Consider the following 20118-nt stretch of genomic DNA (forward strand, 5'->3'; position numbering starts at 1 on the left):
GAAGGGGGTTGCATTTTTTTTTTTTTTTTAATTTTTTAAGACAGAGTCTCTCTCTGGCACCCAGGCTGGAGTACAGTCTTGTGATCTCGGCTCACTGCAACCTCTGTATCCTAAGTTCGAGCAATTCTACTGCCTCAGCTTCCCCAGTAGCTGGGATCATAGGTGTGCATCATGAGGCCTGGCTAATTTTTGTATTTTTAGTAGTTATGGGGTTTCGCTATGTTGGCCAGGCTGGTCTCAAACTCCTGGCCTCAAGTGATCCGCCTGCCCTGGCCTCCCTAAGTGCTGGAATTACAGGTGTAGGTCACTGTAGCTGGCCGGCAGCATGGCTTTGAGGAAAATGTACTGGAGTGGAAGTCAGGAAGCTTGGCCCCCAGCCCTCTTTTCACCTCTAACTTGCTGTGTGACCTTGGATGCGCCGCTCACTCTCTGGTCCCGATTTGCCCTCTCTTTCCCTTCCTTTCTTCCCCCTCCTTTCTTCTTTCAATTGCATTGACTGAAGGTTCCCCCTCTACAACTCGTTCTACTTTTTCCCTATTAATTTGGAAGTTATAATACATGCTATTTCTATTCTCTTGTAATTACCCTAGAAAATTTAACATGCGTATTTAGGTTATAATTGCCATCTCCGATTTCTGTCTTTACTCTCCTCCCACACAAAGCCAGGACCTTAAATGCTTCCTCTCTGGTCTCGTCCCTTCCAACTCTTGCCACTCTTGCCCTTTTTCTTCTCTCTTGTTTGTTTTAACTTCATAAATGAAACACTTTATATAGTCCGTATTTGTTTAAATTTACTTATGTTTAATACTATTCTTACCTACCTTTTTTTTTTTTTTTTTTTTTTTAAGGGTCTTACTCTGTCACCCAGGCTGGAGTACAGTGGTGCAATCATGGCTCACTGCAGCCTTGACCTCCTGGGCTCAAGGGATCCTCCCGCCTCAGCCTCCTGAGTAGCTGGGACCACAGGCACACACCACCACAACTGGCTAAGTTTTTGTATTTTTGGAGAGACTGTGTCTTCTTATGTTGCTCAGGCTGAACTCAAACTCCTGGGCTCAAGCAATCCTCCCGCCTCGGCCTCCCAAAGTGCTGGGATTACAGGCGTAAGCCACTGCACCTGGCCTACCTACCATTTTTTTTTTTGTTTACTATTCTTTCTTGCATTTCTTTTTCCTGAAGTTTATTCTTTAGAAGTTCCTTTAGGGAGGGTCTTGGTTGTAAACTCTGACAGTTTTTGTTTGTCTAGCAGTCTTTATTTTGCTCTGAGGCTTAAACAAATTTCAGAAGAGATAGAATTCTCAGGTGACAGCGATCTTCTCTCGGCTTATTGAAGTGCCATTCGACTGTCTCCTGGCTTCCAGAGTTTCTCTGAGAACTCTGCTACCCGTCTAGCTGACATTCCTTTTTAGGTAATCTCTCTTTTATCTTTGGCTGCTTTAAAGGTTTTCTCTTTGTCTACGATGTTCCATGGTTTCGCTCCGGTGTTTGTAGGTGGAGATCTCTTTTAATTTATCCTGCTTGGGATTCACTGAGCTTTCTGAAGTTTAGAGTAATAGTTCTGGAAGATTCTCAGCTCTGCTCTCTTTGAATTTGACTCTCCACTGTTACCTCTGATATCTCCTTCTGGAACTCTGATTAGACACGTACTAAAACTTCTCATTTATCCCCACTTCTCTTAGTCTCTATTTTACATTTTCCATTTCTTCGTCTCCCTCTGCTGCCTTCTGGGAAATGTATTTATTTTTTATTCTTTGAGGCAGAGTTTTGCTCTGATCAGGCTGAAGTGCAGTGGCGTGATCTTGGCTCGCTACAACCTCCACCTCCTGGGTTCAAGGGATTCTTTTGCCTCAGCCTCCTGAGTAGCTAGGACTTCAGGTGTCTGCCACCACACACCGCTACTTTTTTCTTTTGTATTTTTTTAGTAGAGAAAATTAAAAAAAAAATAGTACTTTTTTTTGTTTTGTTTTTTTGTATTTTTAGTAGAAACGGCTGGGGGAGGGTGAGTTCGCCATGTTGGCCAGGCTGGTCTTGAACTCCTGGCCTGAAGTGATCTGCCTGCCTCGGCCTCCCAGAGTGCTGGGATTACAGGTGTGAGCCACTGTGCCAGGCAAGAAATGCATTTATAAGTCTTTTCCAGTTTACTAATTCTCTTCTCAGCCGTCTCATCTTCAGTTTCATTCATGAAGTTTCTAATTTCAATTGTTAAACTTCTCGTTTCTAGATATTTTATTGGACTCCTTTTCAAATCAGCCCGGTAATTTTTCAGCATCTCATTTTCCTTTGTCATACTTTCGATATCCACTTTTGTATTTTCAAACCCTTGTGTATTTATTTTACATGCGATGTCTGAGATTCAGCGTTTGCCGCCTGTGCGCGTCTGTTTTGCGGTTGTTGGCTTTGGTGGCTCCTGCTCACGGTGGCTCGTTGCCTGTATGTTTTGACATTTTCTTTACTGTGCACTTTGCATTTCTTAAAACTTGTTTTCTATAGGAATTCGTGGAGGCCTGACCTTAGCGACTGTTTCTTCAGAGAAGATTGGTGTGTATTTCTGCCAGGTGCTGCTGTGAACGGTGGGCTGATTTTCTGCTTGCGGGTTTTTAGGCCACATAAGTAGAGTGAATTCTGGCCCCACATAAAGGCGAGCTGGTGGTTAAGAGTCTCAGGAAGGCAGGCTTTTTCTTTTTCTTTCTGGTTTTGGTGTTTCCCTTCCCACCAGAGCCAAGGCAGGCTTTTCTAGTTCATGTTTGGAGGATCTTGGTTTATGTGTGGTTGGGGATAGAGTTTAGTTCAAATCTGACCTTAGCTCCTGTAATTACCACACGCTGTGGGAGGGAGCCGGTGGGAGATGATCGAATCATGGGGGCGGGGCTTTCCCCTGCTGTCCTCGTGATAGTGAATGGGTTTCACCAGATCTGATGGTTTTTAAAAATGGGGGTTTCCCTGCACGAGCTCTCCTTTTGCCTGCTGCCATCCACGAGTGACTTGCTCCTCCTTCTACCGTGATTGCGAGGTCTCCTGGCTACGTGGAAATATAAATCCAATAAAGCTCCTTCTTTTGTAAATTGCCCAGTCTCAGGTATGTCTTTATCAGCAGCACGGAAATGGACTAACACAGTTGGCAAATTTCACCTCCCACCTTGCCCAGGCACAGACTGTCTCTTGCCGTTCTAACACAGTGTTAAAGGCCAGGCTTTCGGCTAACCAGATGCCCGCATGGAAGTGCTGCCTTCGGCGCCAGCTCACTCTCTCACTTCTCTGGAGTTGCATTCTTGCAACTTGGAAGGGTTTCTTTACTTTCCCAGTTATGTCTTTTCCAGGTTCACTAATTCTCTTCTCAGACTGGGACAAGCCTATCCATGCATTAAAAAACATTTTAAATACTTCATCCAGCAATTTCAGATGTCCTGTATTGGGAAAGTATCTCCAGAACTTAGCCGTAGGGCCCAGTTTTATTTATCCTTCATTCATTCACTTATTCATGTAACAAACACTTTCTTGAACATCTACTAGAGGCCAAATCCTGGGTTAACCAAAGAGGATGTGGAGATCCCTAAGACACAGTCCCCCTTGGGGAGTTCACCGTGAAGACCCTTAAAATGTGACTCGATGGTGTTGGCAGAAATCATTCAAGTTACAGGCACACCTCGTTTTATTGTGCTTTGCTTTCTTGGGCTTTGCTGATACTGCCTTTTTTTTTTTTTTTTTTTTTTTTTTTTCTTGATGGAGTCTCGCTCTCTTGGTCAGGCTGGAGTGCAGTGGTGCAATCTGGTGATCTCGGCTCACTGCAACCCTGAGATTCTCCCACCTCAGCCTCCCAGGTAGCTGGGACTACAGGCACATGCCACCATGCCTGGCTAATTTTTACATTTTTAGTAGAGACGGGGTTTCACCATGTTTGCCAGGCTGGTCTCGAACTCCTGACCTCTTCAGCTTCCCAGAGTGCTGGGATTACAGGCATGAGTCACCACATCTGTTTTTTTTTTTTTTTTTTAAGCAAATTGAAGGCTGGTGGCAGCCCTGTATTGAGCAATTCTATGGGCGCCATTTTTCCAGCAGCATATGCTGACTTCACGTCTCTCTGTGATCTTCACAATCATTGAAACTTTTTCATTATTATTATCTCTGTTGTGGTGATCTACGATCTTTGACCTTATATTGTAATTGTTTTGGGGTGCCACACACTGTGCCTAGATAAGATGGCAAACTTAACAAATGTTGTGTGTGTTCCCAGTGTCTCCGTCTCTCTCTCTTTAGGCCTCCTTATTCTCAGAGACACAGTAATATTGCAATTAGGCCAGTGAGTTGCCATATGGTGGCCTCCAAGTATTCAAGCGAAAGGAAGGGTCACACATCTCCCAGTCTGTATTGGAAGCTAGAAGTGATTAAGCTTAGCGAGGAAGGCGTATTGAAAGCCAAGGGAGGCCGAAAGTGAGGCCTCTTGCACCAAACAGTCAGCCAGGCTGTGAGTGCAAAGGAAAAATTCTTGAAAAAAATTAAAAGTCCTCCTCTAGTGAACACACAAGTCACAAGAAAGCAAAACAGCCTTATTGCTGATGTGGAGAAAGTGCTCACGGTCTGGAGAGAAGATCAAAGCAGCTGCAGCCTTCCCTTAAGCCAAAGCCTAATCCAGAGCCGGGCCGTAACTCTCTTCAATCCTATGAAGGCTGAGAGAGCTGAGGAAGTTGCAGAAGAAAAGTTGGGAGCTATCAGAGGTTGATTCATGAGGTTTAAGGAAAGACTTCTCCGTAACAGAAAAATGCAAAGCGAAGCAGGAAGTACTGATGGGGAAGCTGCAGCAAGTTATCCAGGAGACCCAGCTAGATCATTATTATTATTTTTCACGGCAAAGATGTCATAGCACTTTATAACCGTTACTAAAGTCAACCAATGATATTTTCATTGAAATATCTGCGCTAAATGATGATTCAACCTACGAGGCAAAGAGAGATGTCTCTGGAGAAGGCACTTAACGTAGAACGTGAGCAAAACGTACTGGTTGGCTAAAACGAAAATGAGCTGGTTCAACCTGGCAGGGGCCTGTTAGGGCTGTTCCTTCTCACTGTGGCCTGACTAAAAACTGGTGGCATTAAGAAAGTGTCACTTTTCCCACAGTTTTGGGGTGCCCCAGTGGGGTGGTGCTGCTCTCGAAAGCCCTGTGTCCCTAAACACATCCATCCTCACGAGATCAGTTTCCACAAGTGCTCATTCCAAAAATAGGCTCAGAGCTGGCGGAAATCGTTCAGGAAGCTTCTTGAGGGCCCTCTCTATTTCTCAGTCTGACTTTCAGCTTGTCCCAGCTACTGTAAGCAGCTTCGACTTCCCAAGGTCGCTAGCAACTTCTACTTTTGCTAATATCCTTGGTTGTGATGGTCTGTTAAGCTAGTCGCCCCCCAGTTAACTGTACCTCCACTTCACACCCTTTTCTTGAATCTGGGCTGGGCTTCCAGCTAAGATCCTCGATGACGTTAAACATGATGATCCTTGGCTACACCAAACAACGGATGTTCAATGCAGATGAAACAGCCTCCTATTGGAAGGAAGATGCCCTCTAGGACTTCTTCCTAGCTAGAGAGGAGGTCAATGCCAGGCTTCAAGGCTGGCTCTCTTTTTGGAGGCCAATGCAGCTGGTGGCTTTAAGTAGAAGCCAATGTTCATTTCCCGTTCTGAGAATCCTAGAGCTCGTCAGAATTATGCTAAATCTACTCTGCTTGGTCACTATAAATGGAAGAACAAAGTTTGGTTGACAGCATATCTGTTTACAGCATGGTTTACTGAATTTTTTTTTTTTTTTGAGATGGAATTTTGCTCTCATTGCCCAGGCTAGAGTGCAATGGCATAATTTCAGCTCACTGCAACCTCCACCTCCCAGGTTCAAGCAATTCACCTGCCTCAGCCTCCCAGGTAGCTGGGTTTACAGGCATGTGCCACCACGCCTGGCTAATTTTTGTATTTTTAGTAGAGACAGGATTTCACCATGTTGTCCAGGCTGGTCTTGAATTCCTGACCTCAAATGATCCACCTGACTCAGCCTCCCAGAGTGCTGGGATTACAGGCGTGAGCCACCACACCCAGCTGGTTTACTAAATATTTTAAGCCCATTATTAAGACCTACTGCTCAGAAAAAAGATTCCTTTCAAAATATTACTGCTGATGGGCAATGCACCTGGTCACCCAAGACCTCTGATGGAGGTGTGCAAGGAGATGAATGTTGTTTTCATGCCTGTGAACACGACACCCATTCTGCAGCAAACTTGCCTCAAGGAAGAATTTTGACTTTCAAGTCTTATTATTTGAGAAATGCACTTTGTAAGGCTAAAGCTGCCATAGATGGCGATTCCTCTGATGAATCTGGGCAAAGTAAACTGAAAACCTTCTGGAAAGGAGTCACCATTCTTTTTGCCATTAAGAACATTTGTGATTAATGGGAGGAGGTAAAAATATTCATGTTAAAAGGAGTTTGAAGGAAGTTAATTCCAACCCTCATGGCTGACTTTGAGAGGTTCAAGCTTTCGGTGGAGGAAGTAACTGCAGATGTGGTGGCAATAGCAAGGGAACTGGAATTAGAAGCCGAGCCTGAAGACGTGACAGAATTGCTGCAATCTTATGATCAAACTTGAGCAGACGAGGGGTTGCTTTCTTTTTTTTGAGACGGAGTTTCGTTCTTGTTACCCAGGCTGGAGTGCAATGGCGCGATCTCGGCTCACCGCAACCTCCGCCTCCTGGGTTGGCAATTCTCCTGCCTCAGCTTCCTGAGTAGCTGGGATTACAGGCACGCGCCACCATGCCCCACTAATTTTTTTGTATTTTTAGTAGAGATGGGGTTTCACCATGTTGACCAGGATGGTCTCGATCTCTTGACCTCGTGATCCACCCGTCTCAGCCTCCCAAAGTGCTGGGATTATAGGCGTGAGAGGGTTTGCTTCTTATGGCTGAGCAAGGAAAGTGGTGTCTTGCGATTGGATCTACTCCTGGTCAAGATGCTTCGAACACTGAACTGCGGACTGTGAACGTTGCTGAAATGACAACAGGGGATTTAGAATATTTCATAAGCTTAGTTGACAAAGCAGCAGCAGGGTTTTCAATGTTGAAAGGGGTTCCACTGTGGGAAAAATGCTGTCAAACAGCATCACATGCTACAGAGAAATCTTTTGTGAAAAGAAGAGTCAATCAATGCAGCAAACCTCACTGTTGTCTTATTTTAAGAAATTGCCACAGACACCCCAGCCTTCAGCAACCACCGCCCTGATCAGTCAACAGTTACCAACATCCAGGCAAGACCCTTCACCAGCAAAAACATGACGGCTCGCTGAAGGCTCAGATGATTCGTAGCCCTTATTAGCAATACAATAGTTTAAAGTTAAGGTCTCTACATTTTTTTTTGGACATAATGCTATCGCACACTTGAGAGACTCCAGTATAGTGTAAACATAATCTGTATATGCACTGGGGAAGCAAACAACGTATGTGCCTTGCTTTATTGCAGTCTTTGCTCGGTTGCAGTGGTCCGGAACGGAGCCCGCAATATCTGCAAGGTGTGCCTGCACAGAAACGCGACAACTCCTGCCATGTATTGAGGTCCTCTGCCATGCCAGGCGCTGTGCCCAGTACCCTGCATGTATCATCTCACTGAGTTCTCTTGCCAACCGCATGAGGAGGCAGTAGTATTAATGCATGACGAAGAAACTGAGGCATGCAGAGGTTAAGTCACTTGCCCTGGGATACACAGTTGCAAGATGGCAGAACCGTAATTGGAAACTAGATCACTGGCTTAGGACTGGGATCCTGGCCTCTGTGCTAAGGGATCGCCCCCCCCACCAACCTTCCCCCCACCTGCCAGACTTGACTACAACTCCCTCCAGCCCTGCCCAATCTTTAACTCCCCCCTCAACCACCTGGCCCATCAGCGACCTCCTAGCCCTGTCATGAAATCGGAGCCAGCTCCATGCTGGGACATGACTCCCAGAGTGTCCTTAGAAAGACGTTCTCCCTGCCAAAAAGCAGCTCAATGAGGAGGACATGGTGAGGGCAGCCCCATTAATATTCCTTCCTTCTGTCATTTTGGCAGGAAACAGTGAGATACTGGGGAGGAGGGTGAGGATGAGTGTGGGGTGTATACCTGGCAAGGGGGAGGGGTCTTGCGGCATCATTCATGAGGGTGGGTTTAAGCCTGGCAGAGGAATCAGGATAGGTGGAGGGATGGGAGGGTTGGGTGGAGGAACGGGAAGGGAACCCGAAAGGATGGGGAGGGATGGCCTGGAATAGATAAAGGGTGAGGGGCCTGGGTGCCCCCTACCCAGGAAGGCCGAAGCAAGGCCGCCTCCCTATGAGAGTCTTTACAACCAGCCCGACCAGTGTGTGTGAGCGTGTGGGTGCGCGCGCGCACACACACAAACACACACTACACAAACACACATACACACAGGCACACTACTGTGCACTCCCTAAAGTACAGTCTGAGCCATGTCTTTGTCCCCGGCACACTTAGCTCAGAGCCTGGCCCTCAACCACTAATATGTGCTGAATAGATCCTGGCCATATGTATTTTAAAATTACAGTCACGCATTGCTAATGACAGGGTCATATCCTGAGAAGTGCATCACTAGGTGATTCCCTCGTTGCGTGAGTGTCATAGAGTACATTCACACACAATTCCACGGTGTCGCCTACTCCACACCCGCGCTCTGTTGCTCCCAGGCTGCAAACCTGCAGAGCGTGCGTCCCGAATGCTCTCGGCAGCGTAACTGTGGGATCTGTGTATCGAGACGGATGTGAGCATAAGGCAGGCACAGTAAATATACGGTACTATCATCCTGCGGGACGGACCACCATCGTCTGTGCGGCCGTCGTGGGCCCACACGTCACTGTACGGCCCATGACTGACACGTGTTGTATCTGAATCTAGGTCCACTGTGAGCTCGAACACCAAAGCAGCCTGTTACGGAGAGAAGGTGAAGTTCTCTCCCTCCTTTATGCCACCCTTTCTCTGCTCCCCACCAAGGTAACCACTGTCAGCAGTCTGGCAGCCTCCTCCTTCCAAAGGGTTTCCAGGATGCAGGAGTTGGTAATCTCACGAAGCAGGCAACACACACACACACACACACACACACACACACACACGTGCTTTGGGACCCGCCACTCTTCCTTCATTTTCTCCTCCCCCATTTCCCCCCCTTCCCAGCCTCCTCTGCCACGTCTGTGGTCCTGGTCCTGAACTCAGCAGGGATTCTGAGCAGGACAGCAGAGGCTGTCCCCACCTGTCCCAGTATTCCTCCTCTGCTTAGAGAAAGGGATGGGCAGGGATAGGGGAGGTTGGTGGTGAGTGGAGGTTCCCTAAAGGGTAGGGAGAGAAACTGGAAGACCCAAGATTGGCTGCATTTCTAGCCAAGACTCTTCCGTGACAGCTCTCTCTCCTTCTCCTCTTCTTCCTCCCTCCTCCCTCCTTCTCTCTCCTCCCTTATCCTCCTCTCTCTTTCTCCTTCATCTCTCCTCCTCCTCCCTCCTGCTCCCTCCTCCTCCTCCTCCCTCCTGCTCCCTCCTCCTCTCTCCTCCCTCCTCCTCCCTCCTCCTCCCTCTTCCTCCCTCCTCCCCCTCCCTCCTTCTCTCTCCTCCTCTCTCCTCCCTCCTCCTCTCTCCTCCCTCCTCTTCTCTCCTCCCTCCTCCTCCCTCCTCCTCCCTCCTCCTCCCTCCTCCCCTCCCTCCTCCTCTCTCCTCCCTCTTCCCCTCTCCTCCCTCTCCCTCCTCTCTCCTCCCTCCTCCTCCTCCCTCCTCCTCTCTTCTCCCTCCTCCTCCCTCCTCCTCCTCCCTCCTCCTCCTCCCTCCTGCTCCCTCCTTCTCTCTCCTCCCTCTTCCTCTCTCCTCCCTCTCCCTCCTCTCTCCTCCCTCCTCCTCCTCCCTCTTCCTCTCTCCTCCCTCCTCCTCCGTCCTCCTCCCTCCTCCTCTCTCCTCCCTCCTCCTCCTCCCTCCTCCTCCCTCCTCCCCCTCCCTCCTCCTGTCTCCTCCCTCTTCCTCTCTCCTCCCTCCTCCTCCTCCCTCCTCCTCCCTCCTCCTCCTCCCTCCTGCTCCCTCCTCCTCTCTCCTCCCTCTTCCTCTCTCCTCCCTCCTCCTCCTCCCTCCTCTTGCTCCTCTCTCCTCCTCCCACCTCTTCCTTTCTCCGCCTCCTTCTGGCTCCTCCTCCTCCTTACTCCCTTCCCCTTCTCCTCCCTCCTCTTCCTCCTCCTCCTCCTCTCTCTTCTCCTCCCCAACTGGGGTCCAGCCTTGCATCTCTTGCTCTGATGTGGAGCCTTGCATGGAGGTCTCGGCTTGCTCTGAAGGCTTGTCATGTCTGCGTTTAATGAAGTTTAATTATCTTCGAAGATTCAATGAATAATTATAAATCTTTTCAAGATGCAATCACACGGGCTCATGCTTCATTAACAGTGGAAAATCAATTGTAATTCGTGTAATTCCTCTCTCCTGGAGATCAGTCTGTTTGTACACGTGCTCCCCTTCTCATCCTGCTTCTCATCCCAAGAAGTACAAAGGATGCCTGGCTTTTTCCTCCAGAATTGACAAGCCTTGTCGGGAGTGGGAGGAGAGTCAGACTCAGGTGGAGCGGGGAGGGGAAGGGAGGGAGAGAAAGATGGCCAGGAGCAGGGTGGGGAGATATTTCTAGGAGGCAGAGCCAACGGATGACGGATTGGAGAGCAGAGAGGAGGAGTCTCCCAGGCTATGAGGAGGCAGAGTGTTTCTTAACTTTTTAGGGGGTCCCAGACCCCTTAAAAAATCTGTTGAGGCCAGACACAGTGGTTCACACTTTGGGAGGCCAAGGAGGGTGAGTCATTTGAGGCCAGGAGCTCAAGACCAGCCTGGCCAGCATGGTGAAACCCTGTCTCTACTAAAAATACAAAAATTAGCCAGGCGTGGTGGTACATGCCTGTAATCTCAGCTACTCAGGAGGCTGAGGCAGTAGAATTGCTTGAACCCAGGAGATGGAGGTTGCAGTGAGCTGAGATGGCGCCACTGCATTCCAGCCTGGGTGACAGAGCAAGACTCCATCTTAAAAAAAAAAAATCTGTTGAAACTATTGACACCTCCCAAAAAATGACATTCTGAGGGTGTCATCTGGATGATTTTCAGGGTGTCATATCCTGAGGTCCTTTCCAGCTGCTCTCACCTCCTAGCGGCCCCAGATAACGGTAAGAACACGAGGATGCTTCTTAGTAACATTGGACATTCTTTTAGCTGCAAGAAATCCAGAGCCCCTGCTGGAAGCTGAAGGTCGTCTGCAGCCCAGCTCCAAGAGAAACGGCCCCGGTTTTCTCCAAACCACAGACGACAGCCCTGGGCACGGACAGCTGTGCTAAGCCTCGTGTTCTCTGAGATATCTGACTGCCACAGCCTCGCAGCAGACAACACTTAGCTTCGTGTTGAAGGTGGCTGGGTGCCCACGTCCACACGGCAGAGGAAAGCAGGGCTCTCTAAAGGATTTCAGGGGCCACAGGGATTTGATGAAGTCCTTATCCAATTAGCCAGACCACTGGAGGGAGCGGAGGGAAGAGAGCTGTTTTGCAGATAGCTGGGCTCTTCAAAGTGAACGGAGGATGACGACCCCTGACCTCTTGTTGGGGGCTGTTTCTTCTCTGAACCACAGTCCTTGGCCTCTAAGCTGTGCCATCTAATAGAACTTTCTGTCCAGGATGGTAGCCACTGGCCATAGGTGACTATTTCAATTAAAGTTAATATCAAAGGAAATTAAAAATTCCGTTGCTCAGCTGCATTAGCCACATTTCAAGTGCTCAGCAGCCACATGTGGCCTGTGTACTGGACAACACAGTCATAGAACAAAATCATCATCAAAGAAAATTCTTTGGATGATGCAGGTCTGGGGTCTGTGTGCGTGTCTGCAGTCCATCAGATCTCACCAGCTGCCCCTAGACTTGGATTAAGTATTAGCTTCCTATGGCTGCTGTAACAGATCACTCCAAACTTAGCGGCTGTTGGAAATAGATGCTCGGTGCCACAAAGAAAAATTAGCACTGAGACAAAGGATTTTTCAGCAACGCAATTTTTACTTCCTGGACTGCAGGAAGAATACCCTTGCTTGGCCATTGTGCCACAAGAGTACAATGAACAAAGGAAAACACACAAATTTATTCCTTATGCATTTGGGGTCGTCCTTACTGCTGTGTCTGATTTCCATTGGCTGGAGCCAGACCTCACAGTTTAAACTAAAACTCGATTGGCTGACAACTTAAAACTTTTCTAAACAGGTAAAGGCAACGGAGAGCTGGGACATATGCCTGTGAGCACGTCCAGCACAGATACCTTGATTAAAGTACAAGGACATAGAGTGTACTACGTGCCTGTAAGCATGGCATGTCTAACAGCTACATAGGATAGGGCTTAACAAAGTCATTAGCACACTTATTCTCTAACAAGAAAGGAAACTTTATAAAGAAGATTTTCTACTTCCCACAGTGGCTGAAAGCAACACAAATGCATTTCCGTATGGTTTTGAAGGTCAGAAGCCTGACATGGATTTCACTGGGCTAAAATCAAGGTGTCGGTGCAGCTCACATCTTTCTGGAGGTTCTAGGGGAAAATCTGTTTCCTTCTCTTCTCTGGCTTCTGGAGGCCACTCGAATCCCTGGAATCATTCCCCTTGGTTCATCTTCAAAGCCAGGAAAACCATGTCTAGCTCCACAGAAGTAAAAAGGTCTCCTTTTTAGGGACTTGGACGATAAGACTGGGCCCATCCAGCTAATCCAGGACAATCTCCCCATCTGAAAGTCCTTTACTCACCCACATCTGCAAAAACTCTTTCCATGGAAGGTAATCTATTCATACAGTCCAGGAACTGGATGTTGACATCTTTTGGGGCCCACTGTTCTGGCTACCACGGGCCCCAAACTTTTATTTTTCCAGTTATGGATCCTGAGATCCAGAGAGGAGAAGAAGCTTTTCCAAGGTCACACAAGGTGTGACGGGCACTGCAGGGTCCACCTAGGTTTCCTCTTCCAGAACACCTCCCCCGCGCCCCAGTTTCTGGAATTAGAAGCTGCTGTCAGCTTAAAGCTGCGCCCCTCACAGGGCATTGCCTTTGGCCTATAGACCTGTCTTGATCAATGTCACACCCTACCCCACCCTTCCTTGCAGGGGACGGCCTCCTGACAATGACAGATGTGACGATGCAAACGTCTGTTCCCTTGTCTCTATTTGGGACCTCTGTAGGGACCAGTCCAGGTCCAGAGCTCTTCACGGGATCAGCTCAGCTCTTAGGGGAAACAATCGAGGACCAGCTTCTCCCTCCGGCCAACACGGTGAAACCTGACCAGAGGGAAGGTGCTCCGAGATCTGGCCAGTCCTGCAGCAATCTTAGATCAGTTTCCCTCTGGCCAGTCCTGCTGTGCTTGCTACCCTTCAGGTGTGTCTCCTGAGAGCCCCCAGTCACGCATCTGCAGCAGCCCAGGGCACAAAGCTCCAGCCACTCCCCTTGGTCCATAGCACCTTTTATAATCTGGCCCCTGTTGACCCCTCAGCCGCAGCAACTCACATGTACCCCGTGCTCCAACCCAAACGAGTCTCTTTCAATTTCCCAAATGTCCTAGACTTTCTTTAGCCTCCAAGCTTTTGCCCATGCTGGTCCTGTTGTTTGAAATGCCCTTCATCTCCTGGCCAACTCTTCCTCACTCTTTAGGACTCAGCTGAACTGTCACCTCTTCCTGGAAGCCTTCCAAGAACTTCCTCATCCCATCTCAGTCTCCAGGAGGATCCTCTCCTCTGAGCCTCCACGGCTCCCTGCGCCAACCGCTTCGAAGCTCTCACCAAGGTCTGCAGAGTACTCTGAGATTGGAGCTTCGTCTTATTCCTTTCCTGGACTGGCCCCTACTGTGAACTCAGCTGGCCCCTATTATTCCTATTTACAGAGGAAGTTGAGAAGGGAGTGAGACCTGGGGCACTGAGCCCCATCCTGGGGATTCATTTCCCGAGCAAAGACGTTCTGGCAGCTCCCCAGACTCCAACAGGCCAGGAGTGGTGGAACTGCCGACAGCTGCTTGATATCTGAGCGGCAGCTCCTGCCTGATGAATGATTCCTCTTCGATGCATGTTTCTGGTAATCAATTGGCCCATCATTAGCCCACAGCAGCAGTTGTCTCAACTCCAAATGAAATGCAAATGTAATTGGTTTCTTTAGGCCTGGTGGGGTCAGGCTCCTCCTCTCAGGAGGGGACCCACCCCCCTCTCCCAGACTGCCTAGACTCAGGACTGCAGGGCCAGCTCACTCCTGCCCTGGAAGGAGGCTGGACTGGGGCTCCCAGAAGTGACAGAAGCCCCCTTTGCTCACCCAGTGTTTGGGGGCAGGCCCCTGACTCCTGGTTGAGGATGTGTGGGGCTGGGAAGCAAGGAGGTCAGGGACAGAGGCAGGGCCACAGATGCTCACGTACCTGAGGATCAGTGACGGATGTGATGATACAAACGTCTGTTCCCTTGCCTCTACTTGGGACCTCTGTAGGGACCAGTCCAGGTCCAGAGCTCTTCACAGGATCAGCTCAGCTCTTAGGAGCAACAATCGAGGACCAGCTTCTCCCTCCGGCCAACACGGTGAAACTGACCAGAGGGAGACTGCTCCGAGATCTGGCCCGTCCTGCAGCAATCTCAGATCAGTTTCCCTCTGGCCAGTCCTGCTGTGCTCACTACCCTTCAGGTGTGTCTCCTGAGAGCCCCCAGTCATGCATCGGCATCCCCGTCTGCAACGAGAGGTAACATGGGGCCGTGGAGTCTGGGGTCTACCCTCACCCCTTGTTAGGCACACCCCTCAAAGCTTCTTTTTGTACAATGGAAGCAACAACCCCTACTTTGCAGGGAGGCCTTGAGAAAGGTGTTTGATGTCCCCAGGATGCCCTGTTCGGAGTCGGAGCTTAATGAACAGACATTACCCTATGATGGCGACATGTTACATTCTTTAAGTGCCTACATGCACCAGGTCCCGTTACAAGTGTTTTGCGTCCATTATTTCATTTCAGCCTTAACATGATACTGGAATTAGGTGTTGATATCCCCATTTTAAAGATGAGGGGGTCGGAGGCACAGAGAGGTTAAGTAACTTGCCTGAAGGCACTCAGATGTGCAGTGGGGGTGCCAGGATTGAAGCCCAGATTGTCTGTCTACACAGCCTGTGCATGTAATCTTCACCAGGCTACAATGATACTTCCCATGTGTCCACTCTTTGGCCCTCCTGAAATGTTCTTGCTTGGCCCCTCACTTCGTAAGAACTTCCAGGCTGAAACTGTCTTCTCAGGTCTCTTATCTGCCCCTGGGAGACACACCAGATCCTTCCTGCTCCCGGAGTCTGGCAGGCCAGCCCCTGAGGGCAGCTTAGGAGTTGTCGGGGGAGCGGGAGGGGGGGGCGGTCATGTGGTCTGGACATCAGTTATGTCATTGGTAGGGCCTAGTTTGCAACCAGAACCCTAGCTGCAAGGGAGTCTGGAAAATAGCTTTTGTTGTGCAGCCTCTGCAGTTCAAGAACCCGCACGAGCTTGCTTTCAGCTTGTTGCATGAAAAGGGACAAAGAATCTCTGCTCCCTTCAGCCTCTCTCTACCCATGTCCCCCGTCCTCCCCTCTCTGTACCCCACATTTCTGGACTTTGACATTAAGTGAAGCACAACCAGAGTTTAACTCTGCCTCTCCTTAGCTGTGTGACATTGGACACGTCACATAACCTCTCTGATCCTCATTATTCTCATCTGCGGAATGGCAGTAGCAGTATCTCCTTGGAAGTTGTTGTGAGAGTAGATGGGATCAGGTACTGCGAAGCTCCCTGCCACAGAGCCTGCACACGGCTGGCACTGCCACTGCCACAGCCACCACTACCACTTCCATGCCCTTTCCTCCTTCCAGTGGGCACCCCATGGGGGTTAACGGGAGAGAGCTTCGATCTGTCACTAGACTGCATTTTAAAACATTTCCAAAAGGGTAGTTGTGGACCGATCAAATCCTCTCCCTGCCTTAATCCCTCTCCTCTTGGTGGCTCAATAAGGAGAGAGTGACAGAGCCTGGTGACGGTTTTGGGAAGGTGAAGGTCAGAGCTCCCGGAAACTCCTGGCAGAGTGGGTCCCTCTTGAGGTCTGCGGGAGGACAGAGGCAGCTCTGGCTGGTTTGGCAGGTAGTGAAATAGGATGCATTCAATCCCATCCATCTGTAACTTGTTTGCTGAGATCAAAACAGAACTGCATGATCCTTCCTCTCCACCTGACTTCAAACGTCACTGGAGGTGCTGCCTCCTACAGGAAGCTCTTCCTGACTCTCCAAGTTCATCAAGTTTTGGGCTTGTTTCTCCTAATTAGCACTGCAGTCTGCTTGCCAGCCTGGTATGCAGTTCAGTTGCAAGTGTGCTTAAGTAATGTACCACTCGTAATCATTGATGTACTAACCCTTGTAAGAAATTTGCTTAAAAAAAAAAAATAGAGCTGGGTGCGGTAGCTCACGCCTGTAATCCCAGCACTTTGGGAGGCCAAGGCAGCTGGATCACCTGAGGCCAGGAATTTGAGGTCAGCCTGGCCGACATGGTGAAAAATACAAATAAATTAGCCGGGCATGATGGCGCATGCATATAATCCCAGCTACTAGGGAGGCTGAGGCAGGAGAATCGCTTGAACCCAGGAGGTGGAGGTCGCAGCGTGCTGAGATCGCATCACTACACTCCAGCCTGGGCTACAGAGCAAGACTCTGTCTCAAAAAAAAAAAAAAAAAATCAAATAGAGTAGATTTAATGTTCTCTGTCTAATAAGGTCACTGTCACTCATCCCACGTGCTTCCTTGCAGGGAATAGGTTTCGGGGGGGCATTATATCTGGAAACAGCGTGGCCTCCAGGGCTGTCTCATCTCTGCAGCAGCCTGAGGGTCATTAGCGGTCAGGGCAATTGTGAGCGATCATGAGGTGTGTGCATTGCAATTTTATAGCTACACTCATTTCCTTTTTCATGCTGGATTTTATTAAACTCTGGATGAGCCTGGATGGGGGAATTATTGAACTGCTTATAATGAGGGTAGTTAACCCCTCTGGAGCGCTTTCCCCCGTTGCAGGTACCGTGTTCAGAGTTCTTAGTGCACAATGATTGTCTTAATCTTTTTATGAGCTCGTGAAGTAGGTTCCATTATTTTCCTCATTTTAGAGAAGAAAATTGAAGCTCAGAGAAGTCAAGAAATGCGTTCAAGGTCACCCAGCTGCTAGGTGGCAGAATAAGGATTTGCACCTGGTTTACCTGGGTCCAGAGCTTGCTTTTAAAAATTCTTGTAAGACGTACACTGAGCTGCCTCACATTTGCCCACTGAGCCACCCTCTGTGAGTAGGTTCTGTGCTGGGTGCTTAGGAACATCAAAAGACGGGTCATAGGAGCCACGCCTGGGGTCTGAGGGCTCCTGCTCCCCAGAGGCAAGTTGCTATCGCCTGCGTCTTGTCCCAGTTTCTCCCTACTAGAGGACGGTGATTCTCTCCCCCTGCTCTCTCCAGCGTTGTCAATTTCTCCTCTCCTGGGTCACTCCCAATGCCATAAGCACGCTATGATTTTTCCCCATCTTAAAAAAATAATCTCTCTACCATGCTCGTCTCCTCTGTGCCACGTCGTTTCTCTTTCCCTGACGGCAAACCTCCTTGGAGGAGTTCTGACTTGCCGTCTCAATTCCTTTCCCCCAGTCTCTCCTGAATCCGCCCAACCAGGCTCTACCCGCACTGCTCCAGCAAAACTGCCCCTGTCAAGGTCACCGATGCCCTCTGCATTGCTCTGCTCCAGGCTGGATCCTTGGTGCTCTTCGTCCTGTCATCATGGCCTCCTCCTCCTCAAACCTGTTCTTCCAGAGGCTTCCAGGATGCTGGCTCCTCCTCCTGTCTCTCTCTAATGGCTCCCTCTCCGCCTCCCTCCTCAAACACCCAATGTCTAAGAGTTTAGTGCCCAGGGCTCAGTGCTTGGACTTCTTTTCCATCTACACTCACTCCCTAAATAGTCTCAGCCAAGCTCACAGCTTCAAACACCGTCCAGATGCTGATACTCCCTGAGTGCCTACTTTCAGTCCCAATATGCCTCCTGAACTCCAAACTTACACATCCAGCTGCCTACACCCATCTCCACTGGCAGGCTAAAGACAGCTCAAACCTAACATCACAAAACCGAGCTTCTGGGCTTTCCCCCACACCCACTCCACCCCCTTCTTCTCCCACCCGGGTATGGCAGCTGCATGCGTCCAGTTGCCCAAGCCAAAGGTCACTCCCGACTCCCCGCATTCCATCATCCTCTGCATCCAATCCATCAGCACATCCTGTCTCTCTGCTTTCTTTTGCTTTTTTCTTTTTGAGACAGAGTTTTACTCTGTCGCGGTTTTACTAGAGTGCGGTGGTGCCGTGATCTTGACTCACTGCAAACTCCACCTCCTGGGTTCAAGCAATTCTCCTGCCTCAGCCTTCTGAGTAGCTGGGACTACAGGCATGTGGCACCATGCCCAGCTAATTTTTTTATTTTTAGTATAGATGGGGTTTCACCCTGTTGGCCAGACTGGCCTCAAACTCCTGACCTCAGGCTATCTGCCTGCCTCAGCCTCCCAAAGTTCTGGCATTACGGGGTGAGCTGCTGCACCTGGCCTCTACTTTCAAAATATAGTCAGGATCCAGTTAGTTCTTTCCATCTCCAGGGTTGCAACTCTCTGAGCCTCCATCCTTTTTTTCTGGTTGAAGGCCTTCATGGCCTAACTGGTCTGTCTGCTTTTGCCCGGCCCCCTTTGCTATATTTTCCATCCAACAGCCAGAAGTGTCCTCTAAAACATAAATCAAATCATGAGACTTCTCTCCTAAAAACCCTCAGATGGCTTCCTATTCACTCAAAATAAAAGTCAGAGTTTTAGTACCACCTGTGAGGTTTCATATGATCTGGCCTCTCCCTTCGTCTCCGACTGCGTGGCCTTCCACTTTCCTTATTTGCCCCACGCCTGCGCCTTGCTGCTCCTCCCATGCCCTAGGCATGCCTCTGCCCCAGGGCCTTGGTACTTACTGCTCCCCTGTCTGCTATTCTCTTTCCCCAGAAATCTGTTTGGCCCTAGTTCCCTCCCTTTCTCAGATCTTTACTCAAATGTCCCTCTTCAGTGAAGCCTTTCCTAGCCTCCTCCTAAAATGTCAACCTCTGACCAGGTGTGGTGGCTCACACCTGTAATCCTAGCACTTTGGGAGGCTGAGGTTAGCAGATCACTTGAGGTCAGGAGTTCGAGCCCAGCCTGGTCAACATGGTGAAACTTCATCTCTACTAAAAATATAAAAATTAGCTGGATGTGGTGGTGCATGCCTGCAATCCCAGCTACTCAGGAGGCTGAGGCAGGAGAATCACTTGAACCCAAGAGGTGGAGGGTGCGGTGAGCTGAGTTCATACCATTGCATTCTAGCTGGGGCGACAAGAGTGAAACTCCATCTCGAAAACAAACAAACAAAAAACTATATTCTGACTGCCACAAGGTCTTTTTGTTTGTTTTGTTTTGTTTGTTTGTTTTTTACTTTAACAGTTAAGCACCGGCCTCAAGATAAACACTATTAAAACAATGACAACTGATCCAGCCCGCAGATACTAAGCCCCTATTCCGCCAGCCACAACTACAGCTTTCACAGGACCAGAGACTGATTGCAATAACTTTCTCCTGTTACAAACACCATTCTCCACGGACTGGTTCTGGCTGGTTTACAGAGGCAGCACACTTGAGGGCCTTCATATCCTAAAAAGACCTTTTGACATATAGGGTTTAATTATAATACATTTAAATGTTAAGTCTCTACCCCAAAGTGAACATGGATCATACATAACATGCATGTTTATTCAATACACATGTATTCAGGACAACCGTCATAAATATTCATAGCTCTCCCTGTAACCTGTTAAATATGCATGTTTAGCCAACCCATTCAGCATAAAGCTCCCACCCAAATCCCTCTGATAGAGTTTGGATATTCGTCCCTGCTCAAATCTCATGTTGAAATGTAATCCCCAGTGTTGGAGGGGGGCCTGAAGGGAGGGGTTTGGATCATGGGGTTGAAGTTGAATCCTTCATGAATGGCCTGGGCCATCCCCTTGGTGATGAGTGAGCTCTTGTTCTGAGTTCACACACGA

Source organism: Saimiri boliviensis, chromosome 11, assembly GCF_048565385.1.
Source record: "Saimiri boliviensis isolate mSaiBol1 chromosome 11, mSaiBol1.pri, whole genome shotgun sequence".
In the NCBI taxonomy this organism is placed as follows: domain Eukaryota; kingdom Metazoa; phylum Chordata; class Mammalia; order Primates; family Cebidae; genus Saimiri; species Saimiri boliviensis.